The following is a 12,851-nucleotide window of genomic DNA, read 5'->3' as shown; positions in this document are numbered from 1 at the left end:
TTAGACATTATTATTACAACCTATTAGTCTATATAAAAAACAAAGTGGAAATAAACAGTCGACTTAAAAGAAATGGTAATAAATTAGTGTCATCTGCATATCGTCTGCGAAAAGTAGAGAAGTCATTTGTGGGATTGAGTATACGCTTTTATAATATGATTCCTTAGGTAATTTTTGACCAACCATTGCATAAGTTTAAAGAATATGTAAAAACGCATTTATTACAACGAGGTTACTATCAATTGATGAATTTCTTAATGACAAGGTCGCTCCAGCTCCGCTTTCATCTCTCACAATGTAATGAATGAATGTTAAAATGTAAATTGTTGATGTTGGAAAAGAGCAACTGCTGAGTTTCTCACCGACTTTTTCTCAATAGAATCTGCCTTCCGAACCGGTCGTAGAGTTACTACAAACAGACAGACTTGACGTTTCAAAAGTGCTTATATTAGGCCTACTTGAAATAAATGAATTTTGAATTTTAGTATTTATTTTTTACTAGCTGTTGCTCGCGTTCTTCGTCCGCTTTTATTACAGTCTTACACTATTCCCGTTCTTTCCTTGGATAAGAAGTAGTATCTGTTACTTTACGTCCTTTCAAAACATTAAGTTGATTGGTTGCTCAGTTAGGGTCTGTCGGAAGAACAAACAAAAGAAAACACAAACACACTTTCGGATTTATAATATTAGTCAGAATATAAAGGATTTCTCATTATTCTGATAAGCTTATTGAATCATCGTTAAGCGTAGACTATAAGGACAAGTCTTAGGGGAATTACTGTGTGTCCAATCCTCTCGCAATTGTGGCTTTTAGATTTAATCCCAGCCCGGTCATTCTCTTGAAATTCAAAATCAGTTATTTCTGAATGACAGTCAAGTCTGTACGTTCGCAGTACCTTTGCCACTAGTTAGGAAGGCAGATACTTCCTAACTTTTGAGAGACGAAACCCTAACTTTTTTGTATGTGTTTTTTGTCTTTTTTTTTTTAAATTAAGCTTGGTCTTTTCCAACATCTACATTTTAGAATTTTACAATTATTGTTCTGTATTACGACAGATGAAAGCGGAGCGGTTTGCAGCGACATTATGAAATAAAACAGTGTTTTCTTAAAACTATTTTTATTTCACTGATTCTGGTGTTATCTGGCACTATCTAACACACTGGCATCCATTTATCGTGCAGTATCCACCGCCGCGATATCCCCGCTGCTTGCAGCGCGCGATGCACTCGTAAAATATACAGCCGGGCGGAGGTTTCACCATAATCGTCATAGGCTTGATTATTTGTCGTCTTTCTACATTATGGATACCTGGAAAATGATAGTTGCCAGCTATTATTCTTCTGCTCCTATAAAATTCTAAACGGAAAACTAAGATTTTTTGCATACTTTTACTACACAACCTTCATGCATACATATACATAACACCACTATACACATACTTGCATGTTATAATTATAAGTTTTACTTTTAATGTCAAACATGCACACCTACCATACTACACACATTACTTTGCATACTTTCACTACACATATCTACATATACACAGCACCACTATGAACATACTTGTATGCCATAATTATAAATTTTATTTTAAATGTCCTTTGTTAAAATTTCTCACTATTTGCTCGTTGTGTAATTTTTCCTGTATAATTGAGGAAGGCTGACTACTGAAACACAGTTTATACTAGTTCAGTAGTCAATGAACAATTGGATTGTTTTTACAATTGCACATAGGTATTTTGCGATGGAAATGTACCTACCTAATAACCATAACCTATAAATATTATACATCTAATTTGTTTGTGAAGTTTTTACAATTTTGTATTTTGTAGTTGCTATGTGTATGTACAATATGTAATGAAATAAATAAATAAATATATAAATAAATAAATAAGATTTAAGTAATAAGGTAACCTAATTATTTAGATCTGCATCTTTTTTCTAGTGGATAGCGTCTTTAATAACGGACCGCGATGTCCTGGATTCCGTTCCCGGTCTAGTAGAGCTCTTTGTGACAGAGCTCGTCCGGGAAATTAGTACCACCATGCGTATTTCTGCAGCTAAACAGCATTGTTGCAATGCTGTGTTTCGGTCTGAAGGGCGGTGTAATTACAAACACATGACACACCTACGCCTCAGGTTAACGAACATAACCGTGGTCAAAGCCTTACAGGGCAAATACCTTGACGTACCGTACGCATAAAAATAAACGCCCGAAATTAAAAAACAACCTAATCCTTTTGAAGACCTCCCTGGCCCAACGGTGAGCGCTGTGAATTTGAGTAGGAGGTCCCGGATTCGATACCCAGCATGTGCAATTTGGTAATTAATAATTTCAGAATTTTGTCTGGTCTGGTCCGGTGGGAGGCTTTGGCCGTAGCTAGTTACCACCCTACCGAGAAAGAGGTGCCGCTAAGCGAATTAGTGTTCTGTTGCGATGTGGCGTAGAAACCTATAAGGCGTATAACTACCATACTCCCTAACAGGTTAGCCCGCTACCTGTCCGCTATCTAATACTGCATAATCACTTACCACAAGATGATATTACAGTCAAGGGCTAACTTGTAGTGGTAGTAACAAAATACAAAATCGTTAGATGGCAGATTAAATTTAGTAGCGCTTCTTCTCTATAGGAATTTTGACGACCGATTGGCGCAGTGGGTAGCAAAAAAATTCTAAATTCATTTATTTCAAGTAGGCCTAATATAAGCACTTTTGAAACGTCAAGTCTGTCTGTTTGTATTGACTCTGCCACCCTACCTATTGACTCTAGCGACACTACTTCCCACAGTGGAAATTTTTGGTGTAATTAATATGAATATTTTTATTTTATTTATGTATATTATTCATAAAAATATTCATTAGTCATATTAGTACCCACAACACAAGCTACGCTTAATTTGGGGCTAGATGGCGATGTGTGTATTGTCATAGTAGATTTATTTATTTATACTAAAGGATGGCACTAATAAATTCAATCTGCTATCTAATGTTTTTGGAGTATATTGATTACTTATTCACTAGCTGTTGCCCGCGGTCTCCATCCGGGTTTACTACGGTATTTTCGCATATCCCATGGGAACCGTTTATGTTTTTGAGATTACTAGTAGCCCATGTTACTCAACGTCCTTTGAACATTCCAAAAATCTTTAGTTTACATAAAGCGTAAAGTAAGACCAAGCAAACACAATTTTACATTTATAATATTAGTATGCCAAGTATGCAAATAGTATGCAATATTATTAACATCGGGCGATAGTAACTTATACTCCTATAAATCACTATAATAATATCATACGATATTAAAATTATGATACTAACTGTTTTGTAACTTCTCGCTGTCAGCTAGAGCCATAACAAAAAATAACGCAAGCACCAAACACGCCTTCATGTTTCAAACTCAGAAACGAACTGCGAATTATCTCCACCTGTAAAGGCTATTTATAATATCCTTGTCCGTAAGTAAGAACACGTCTTTTGTTGATTATAGTTATATTCTTTATGCGCGTTTCCTACGATTTTTTACAAATCCCGTGGGAACCGTAATTTTTCCAGCGATATATTTTAATTTCCGTCCTTTCAACTAACTCTTGGCCAAAAATTACTCTTGGTCATCATACCAAACCATTACAAGCCCACTACACGGCATGGGTCTCCTCCTACAGTGAGAAGTTGTTAAGGCCGTAGTCCACCATGCTGGCCCAGTGCGGGTTGGTGGACTTCACACACCTTTGAAAACTTTATGGAGAACTCTTAGGCATGCAGGTTTCCTCTCTCTGTTTTCCTTCACCGTTAAAGCAACTGTTATTTTAGTTGGTTTTAAATTAAAAACACACGCAACTTAGAAAAGTTAGAGGTCGAGACCGGGATCGAACACGGTCTCTCAGAAAAGGAAAGCTCTCACCACTAGGCTATCGCCGCTATATTTTTTTGTATTACATCACAAATAAGCCTTTACTGCAATCTCACCTGCTGAGGAAAAAGTGATGATGCACTCTAAGATGGTAATGGGCTAACCTGTTAGGCGAATGATATTTATTTTAAATCCATACTCGTTTTCTACGCGACATCGTACCGGAACACTAAATCGCTTACAGGCACGCCTCCAGACCCCGACCAATAAATTAAAAAATCTATTCCCAAATTGCCCCTGACAAATTCTTTTTTTATAATTAATACAAGTTAGCCAAGTGCAGGCTAATCTGTTAGAAAGTATGGTAGTCATACAAATCGGTTTTCACGCGACATCGCACCGGAACACTAAATCGCTTCGCGGCACGTCGTTTATCGGTAGGGTGGTGACTAGCCACGACCAAAGCCTGCCACCAGACAAAACCTCAAAAGGTCCAAACCCAGGATCTCCTATTTAAAACCACAGCGTTCGCCGAGGCCAAGGAGGTCGTCAAATTGCACGCACCGTATTGCAATTTCGCAATTTCATTATATATATTAGTGTGACTAAAAGGGGCATTTATGATAAGAGACCTACTATAATATTGTAGGTATGAAACAGAACTAGTTTATCAAGCAGGGGGTTAACCGATGTCAATAAACCTAATGTACGTAATATTATTATAAACAAACCGACTATCAGCACAGCTATCAAGGTCAACTGGAAGGCACGTAGGAGTTCGAAGATTTAAATAAAAACCAGCCAATTTCAAGTCGGACTCTTGAACGAAAGGTCCCGTACCATGATTCATAAAAACAAAAAAAAAATATACTACGACAATACACACATCGCCATGTAGCCCCAAAGTAAGCGTTGCTTGTGTTATGAGTACTAAGATGGTAAAACATTAGTCGTATGGCAATATTTGTTTTATTTTAATTTAATTATTTTTAAAGCGAATTTACAACGTGTAAATGAAAACCGAAATATTACTTCACAGGCTTGAGAGGTACATTGTTTACTATCTGTGAGACATATCTGGGAAACCGAAACATTAATAGGTTTTTTTAGTAAACCAGTACCATAGTTTTTAATAAAAGAAATAAGATACAGCCCGAACATCACATGCAAAATTAAAATCAAGTGACTCCTGTCACTTTATTAGGTACGCATCGCGTAGCGTAGGTAATATGCACGTGTCGGTCTTTTATCTTCAATAGGGTTGTCATACCTAAACCCTAACAAATTTAGTGTAACATTTTTCAGTTACGCGTCACATTTTTTCGTTACGCGCCGTCTTTTTCTTGTCCCAACCACTGTTGATTCGAGTTTATTCGAACTTCAAATGCATTGCAAAATTTAAACGGCTGAAGACGTAAGCATATATCATAATACTAATGATGTTGTTAACATTGTAACTTCATCGATAGATTTTTCTGTTCTTTCTCCTGACTTATGTATGGCTCAATGCCAAATGGAAAATAGGATGAATATTTTGATTGTTGCACTTTATATATCTCCAAATCAGAAGTTGGACTATATTATTAATTTTTTTTATCCTTTCCCCGGGAAGATAATTGTCTCCTATCCATGCTTGCCGTGCTGTTGTATCGGAGCCCCCTAAAATTTTTGTATGTATTATATATTATAAAAAATATAATATAATATATTATATTATATTTTTTTTGTATCAGTTGTCATACCGGCAACAAAAATACATCATCTATGATTATAAAGTTAAGAACAATAATAAACCGTGTACACGATTTATATTGAAACATCAAAAACCACTCCATTTTAGTAGTGTTTCTAAAAGTCAAATCATACAATTTAGCAATTTACAGTAATTATATTACCACTAATGTTCTAAACATTTACCAGAAAAAGGGAAAAATGGGAAAAAGTTTGCGAGTTAGCAATATTTCGCGGGTGTCAATTGAGATGTATGAGTGACGTTTACACTGTTTTTGGACACAAAGCACTACATACAATTGCCTGAATGAGGATTATGTATGTTCTTAATTCTGTATCCGTGACAATATCAACTGTCTTGCTATCATGGTTCGTCGGTACTTGAATAAAATAAATACACGGCTGACGCCACAAGTAGACCAGACCAAAGCAGTCTCAGAAACAGAAAGTTCCCAATTCGCTCATAAGACTAGGTGCTTAATTAATCTAACAATCAAATTAAATTTCAATAATTCAAAAATTCTAAATTAATTTATTTCAAGTAGGACTACTTTATAAGCACTTTTGAAACGTCAAGTATGTATGTTTGAAGTGACTCTACCACCTGTACGAAAGCAGATTCTACCGAGAAGAGCCGGCAAGAAACTCTGTATTTGGAGAAACAAACGAAAGCAACTATTTGGTAAAATATGGACATTATGGATCATTATTAATATATTAGTTTAAATTCATATTTTGAGGTTTCCGTCGTCCAAATAATTGTTTCACCTCTGCGTTAGGGATATGTCGACACTTTAAACACCCCCCTTTTTCCGGGAAGGTTGAAAATGGTATGCAAAGCCAGTCCCGAATGGTCTCGAAGCTAAGCGTACAATCGCAAGCAGCTTGCGGCCGCTCAGCACATTTGCAATTCCAAAGCTCAGAATCCCACGTCAGCTGCCGTCACGGCATGCATAACATGTTCAGAGCTTTATACCTACTGTGATATATTAGCTAGGACTCACCTGAATAGTAATAGAGCTTTCTGTGACAGAGCTCGTCCAGGGAAGTACTACCACATGCTTATTTCCGCCGCATAAGCAGCATTGCTCAATAGCTTGCACTCGTTTACAGTGCTAGCCTATTGAGCTGTGGAATGCGCTCCCAATCGACATAAGGCAATCTAAATCACTTGATTTAATATTTATGAAAGCTGTCAAATATCACAATTTTTTTACATTAAAGACGACTTGTAATTGTATTTACTGTTATTTATGTATTTATGATATGTTAAAGTATATATTAGTGTATTATTATTTGTTTTTTTTTATATTTATTATATTATGTATTATTTTATCTGTGTTATCTAGTTCAAGTATTAGTATGTAGTTATTAGTATGTATTTTTTTTTAATTATGCGCAACCTGCAGTCTGTTATCCTCTTGTTTTCCTTATCAGCTATCGTAGTATCCATAACGCAAGCTACGCTTACTTTGGGCCTAGATGGCGATGTTTGTATTGTCGTAGTATATTCATCTATTTTTATTTATCCTGTTGCCTGGCAGAGATTGCTACTAAGCGATAAGGCTGCCTTTTGTCTGCTGTTTCTGGTCCGTGTTTTTTTTATTCTTCTTTTGGTTTTTGTGTGCAAAAAAGGAGTATAAATAAATAAAATAAATAAATTGCTCTGTTCCAGCATTGCTGCGTTACGATCTGAAGGGCGTGGTTGCCGGTGGGCAGTTTAATTACAGGCACATGAGGTTTCACACCTAACTACGCCTAAGTTTGCGTGATACAGGGCGGTAAGGCGACTTACCATGGTCCGTTATTTATTACTATAAAATATTAAAAAAACCTGAGTCTGGGTCTTTTAACTATTTACAATAATAATTTTCCCCAGCTTTCTTACCTGCGTTAACTGCGGTTCTTAAATCGTTCGGTAATCCATAATTATCTATCTATCTTCTATCTTTGTCTACTATCTTATATATTCTCTTCTTAAAATAAAATGAATCGACTGTCCCAAATTTTTGTTTTTTTTTTTTTCGTGTTCCCTAATGATCAGGGCAAAATTTGTACACTGGAAAATTTAAAAAATCCAACATATTTTTTAGTAAAATTTATCTGGACGATTCCTGTACATTTGATATTATTTAACTGGACGATTCGTGTACATTGAATATTAATTGAAAATTTTAATCAGGATACGCTTAAATATCGATTGAAAACCTCAAACCATTTTAAATAATAATAATTTAAAAAATAATCCTTTATTGCCATACACTATTGTTAATACAAGATTTTTATATGATATGATGATGAAGTTTTGCAACATAAATAGTTTGTGATATACATATATTATATAAAAAGTATATATATATATATTCTTTTTACCCCGAAAAAACCCAGGATCATGATCCCAGAGGATTATAGAGCCTTAGTTTCGTATGCTATAATCCTTGACTACAATCTCACCTGGTGGTAAGTTATGATGCAATCTAAGATGGTAATCGGGCTAACCTGTTCGGGAGTAATTGGTTTCCACGCGACATTTTACTGGAACGCTAAATCGCATAGCGGCACGCCTTTGTCGGTAGCTTGCATCTCGGAGAGGTACGGACATACTATATTTCCCATTTGACAGTAAATGCATTATTGTAGTATGGACTCGTGTATATTACATAAGTATATAACTCCAAGAATTTATTTTTAGACGGACCAATATTACAATAAAAAAATCTTATTTATATTATAACACACGATTATAATAGCAGACTTCGTTCGACTAACCTGGGATGATGAGGAAAATTATGAAACATGAAAACGAAAAATTATTTATTTGTTGACTCCTCTGACGTTTTTCTTATTACGTCAGTGGTTAACTCAATTTTATTAAATATCGTAAGTTAAATTTAACGGTACCTCATTTAACATGAATTAGTAGTGTGCTAATTTATCGAAAAGGTGATGTTTTATAATTTTGTTCCAACGGAGTTCCCGACTTGAACTGCATGTGCAAATAAAGCTCTTTTTTTATTTATTGATAATGACACAATAAACCTTATAACTAAACTAATTCCTGTAAAGGTCATGTTAGCGTTGAATAGTGTCAAGAATGCTGGCTGCATTCCCGAGTGCAACAGCAAAGCTGTTTATTTTTTCTCTTCGTTTAACTATTTTTCCGTAACCGGTATGCAAAAAAATGAGTATGATAGCAAGACCATCTTCGCAGGTCAATCTGAAACTCAGTTGAAGCAAAATATAAAAGAAGAGGTGACAAGATCGTAGAGATTTTGGGAGAATGAGTAAATGAAATAAAACGATACAGAACAATTTAAGATATTTCATAAAAATTAACAAGTAATACATAAAACATCTGTTATTTTGGTCTGACAATAAAACAGACTTTATAAAAACTCCTTAATAGAGTTTGGTGGTCTCCAAAATTACCGTAGTTTTACAGATTCTCAACATATACAGGCTCTTAGACCACTGCAGTATCCATGACGCTATTGACATATTATGTCCTGCTATAACACCACGGGCTTAAGTATAGGACAGACTGTCATCGTAGCGCCTATGACGGTCAATAATTTTTGATGTAGCATTGATGAAGATCACATCTTTGGTTGTATAGACTGTCGACATATACAAGACCTATGACCGCAGTATCCATCGCTCTTCCCACTTGTCTGGCAGTATGACAGACAGTCGTAGCGACACCTATGACGTTCAACACTCCTTGATTCCACTTCTGAAACATTAAAACACTAAATTTAATATAACCGTACACTAACAAAGTCGCTCAATATGGGCCTCATAAGAAGGCTCAGAGTCACTTAGCGGGCGAAAGATAGAGCTATTCTGGGATCATCTCTAAGTGATTAAATCAGAAATGAGACATAGAGTTACCAACGTAGCTGTCAACACTGTCTGTAAAGAGCCAACCCTGTGAACCGAGTGACCACGGATATTGGAACTCTTTACAAAATACCTGTGTCCAGCAGTGATCGTCCATCGGTTGAAGTGTTGTTGATGAAACTAACAAAGTACCTAACTGTTTATTTTTTTTCGATTTCAAGTTAACCTCTGAAATCTCGAGACAATGCAAAGGCATGCTAACCTAGTTATAGCAGTTTATTTAACACTATAATCGGTTCTACCAAAAACTTCATCATATAAAGATTAAACACAAACAACACAACACAAACTTCCTCTCATATGATATTTAAACTAAAAATAATTTTATTTACCTCAGGCCGAGTCACGATATTATTTGTAGCTATAAAATTCATAACTATTTTTCCATGAAAAAAATTTGTAAGTTACGACTTGCACGGGTAATCCTGGTGTCCAGTATTTTTTTCTGACAGGTTGCCAACGGGTTTTATTCAAAACGCATAATTATGACAGTCTCGGCTTTAGAATGTGGGAACAGTAAACTTACGATTGTAACATATTTGACGGCCGACTGGAGCAGTGGGCAGCCACCCTGCTTTCTGAGTCCAAGGCCGTGAGTTCGATTCCCACAATTGGAAAATGTTTGTGTGATGAACATAAGTGTTTTTCAGTGTTTGGGTGTTTATCTGTATATTATAAGTATGTATGTATATTATTCATAAAAATATTCATCAGCCATCTTAGTACCCATGACACAAGCTACGCTTACTTTGGGGCTAGATGGCGGTGTGTGTATTGTCGTAGTATATTTATTTATTTATATTAAACAATGCTATGTAAATGACAGGTCGATATCGATTACATCTGTCAGAAAAATTACACAAAACGTTAGCAAACCTCCCTAAATTTTGACAAAAAGGATCGTGTTCTAAGTTTCCAACCGAGAGACAAACCTAAGACTGGTGAGCAACACTTTTGAGCCACAGACGTCAACTAAGTTTTGATACAAGTTGAAATGAATACAAGTTAAATATTTACTTAAGTTCTCTTACTTGTAACGTGATACGTATACTGGTGAGACAGTTTTCGGGAAATGGGGCGAATTGTATTACGGAAGTAGGTCGAGAACGTACCAAGTTTTAAGGGAAATAAAATATATTTCCAGTGTACGAGAATGTTAAATTGTTTCATTATCTATTGTTTGCAAAGACAAAATAACAGCCTTTTTCTCAATGTTATATTAAAATGTCTATAACAAAAAAAACTATTTATAAAATTTTTGACGGTTCCATAAATATAAGAATTAAAATCGCAATTAGCTGATGTTATATAAAGTAACTTAAGGTACTTCTATTTCAAAAATAATAATTGGTTTTCACAATTTAATAAGCCAAGAAATTGTATACGAGATCCAATTTATATTGTTATAGATTATTTGACATCACGTTTTAACCCGTAGTAACCGAGGAAACAAATAGCGAGGGTAAGCGATACGACGCGGAGGGTCCAGGTAGAAATATTGTGTGGAATAGCGTATAAAAGTTTGTACAGATAGGTGCATGTACAAATTCTATTAAGTACCATCGAATTTTTAGGACTGTCTACTATTTTCAATATAATTATATATTTACTTTTTTTTTGTTTTTCTATAGGTATTTTACTATATAACAAAAATATTTTCCTTCTGTATAAAACACATTTACTGCGAGTTACCTTGACTACATATTATTTATTGACACTGATAAGAATAAAACATTGGAGCATTCAGGTTTTGAAGAGACACGCTTCCTTATAACATCGGTTTTTTTTCCGTCATTTAGCAGTAGATCGAATTGCAATTTTTTTCGGTTATTGGAAGACACTAGATCTGATTGGATTCTATTTATTTCATTGCAGCTTCATTAAACTACAAAATAAGTTTCAAAGATTTAAACTAACTATGTATTCTTCAGAAACTTCCTCTGGGAACTATTCCAATAATGGAAAGCAAAAATTAATGAGTTGCTTAAACGAGATCTCCTATCGGCCACACCTATTTACATATCAAGAGCGCAGTGGCGTGCACTTCATACATGCACAAAAGCACTGCCTACCCTAATATTGATATATCTTATATATATATTTCTTGTGTGCGTGTGTATGTCACTGAACTCCTCCTAAACGGCTGGATTGATTTGAATGAATTTTTTTGTATGCGTTTGGGTGGCACCCTGGATGGTTTAGATTCACAAATCAGCCCGACAGATGGCGCTGGGGTCCACTAGTATATATATATATAACTCATATAGGAGGAGGATTTTTGCCATTTGATGCAATCTTCCTGCTGTATGCATAACCTGGTAAATAACTCAGTGCACGCCACTGCACTAGCCCCATTTTTGTCGACCACTATGGTCGATATAGACCACTGTGGGTAACATTGACCAAGACATTTGAGACGACATAATGCCACATTAACCTTAATCGTATTTTCTTAAAATAAGTAAGCCTACCGGAAGTGTAATTATAAAAAAATTGTCTGGTATTAAAGACGATTTAGCGCTCCTATACCATACTGCATACAAAACGATTAGAGGGGTAAAATATAACTGCCATACCCTTAACAGGTAACCCGGTACCGTCTTATACTCCATCATCATTTACCATCAAGTGAGATTGCAGTCAAGTGCTAACTTGAAGTGGTAAAAAAAAATTATGATAGCATATTAAGAAGCGGTGTTAGCCAGTGGGTAAGACGTCGACTTCACTTTAGGGGGGGGGCCGAGTTCGAATCCCAGCGCGCACCTCTAACTATTTTAATTTATGTGAGTTTTAAGCAATTAAAATATCATTTGCCACAACGGTCAAGGAAAACATTGTGCGGAATACCTGAGAGTTCTATATAATGTTCTCAAAGGTGTGTGGAGTCCACCAATCCGCACTGGGCCTGCGTGGTGGACTACGGCCTTAACCCCTTCTCATTGTGGGATGGAAACCCATGTCCTATAGAGGGCTGGTAATGGTTTGATATGTTGATGATGATAATGATAAATACGATAAAAACACATTTTCAAAATCCCATCCCAAAAAGGGAACAAAACAATCTCGACCATATTAGGTATTTCAATCATATAAGAAAAACTGCGGAAAACTATAACAGAAATAAGGATACCTATGAAATCGCGATTATACTATAAAAATACCAAATGTGCAAAACTGAAAAAAATTAAATTAAAACATTGCTTATACGATGAAAATTACTAATATTACCTTTTGAACCAACAATCAGCAAGGTGATTAAAAATAAAATCACGTTAATGAAATAAAAATTCATTTTGTTATCACTTCGCTATTAAAACCAACTTTATCACTTGCGGCTTCACTGAACAATGACGCGTAACTGACTGA

The 12,851-nt window shown here is 35.4% G+C and overlaps 1 long non-coding RNA gene across 1 annotated transcript; it reads right to left on the bottom strand.

Moving 5' to 3' along the window:
* Positions 1 to 8,887: 8,887 nt before the first annotated feature.
* Positions 8,888 to 12,851, bottom strand: LOC120623841. Its single transcript, XR_005658736.1, has 2 exons — positions 12,714 to 12,851; positions 8,888 to 9,318 (listed from the first exon to the last, which is right to left on the bottom strand). It is a non-coding gene; the product is annotated as an uncharacterized LOC120623841 (long non-coding RNA).

This window comes from Pararge aegeria, chromosome 5, assembly GCF_905163445.1.
Source record: "Pararge aegeria chromosome 5, ilParAegt1.1, whole genome shotgun sequence".
NCBI classification, from domain to species: Eukaryota; Metazoa; Arthropoda; class Insecta; order Lepidoptera; family Nymphalidae; genus Pararge; species Pararge aegeria.
Note: the sequence above shows the minus strand (reverse complement) of the source record. Positions and strands in the feature narration are given on the sequence as shown.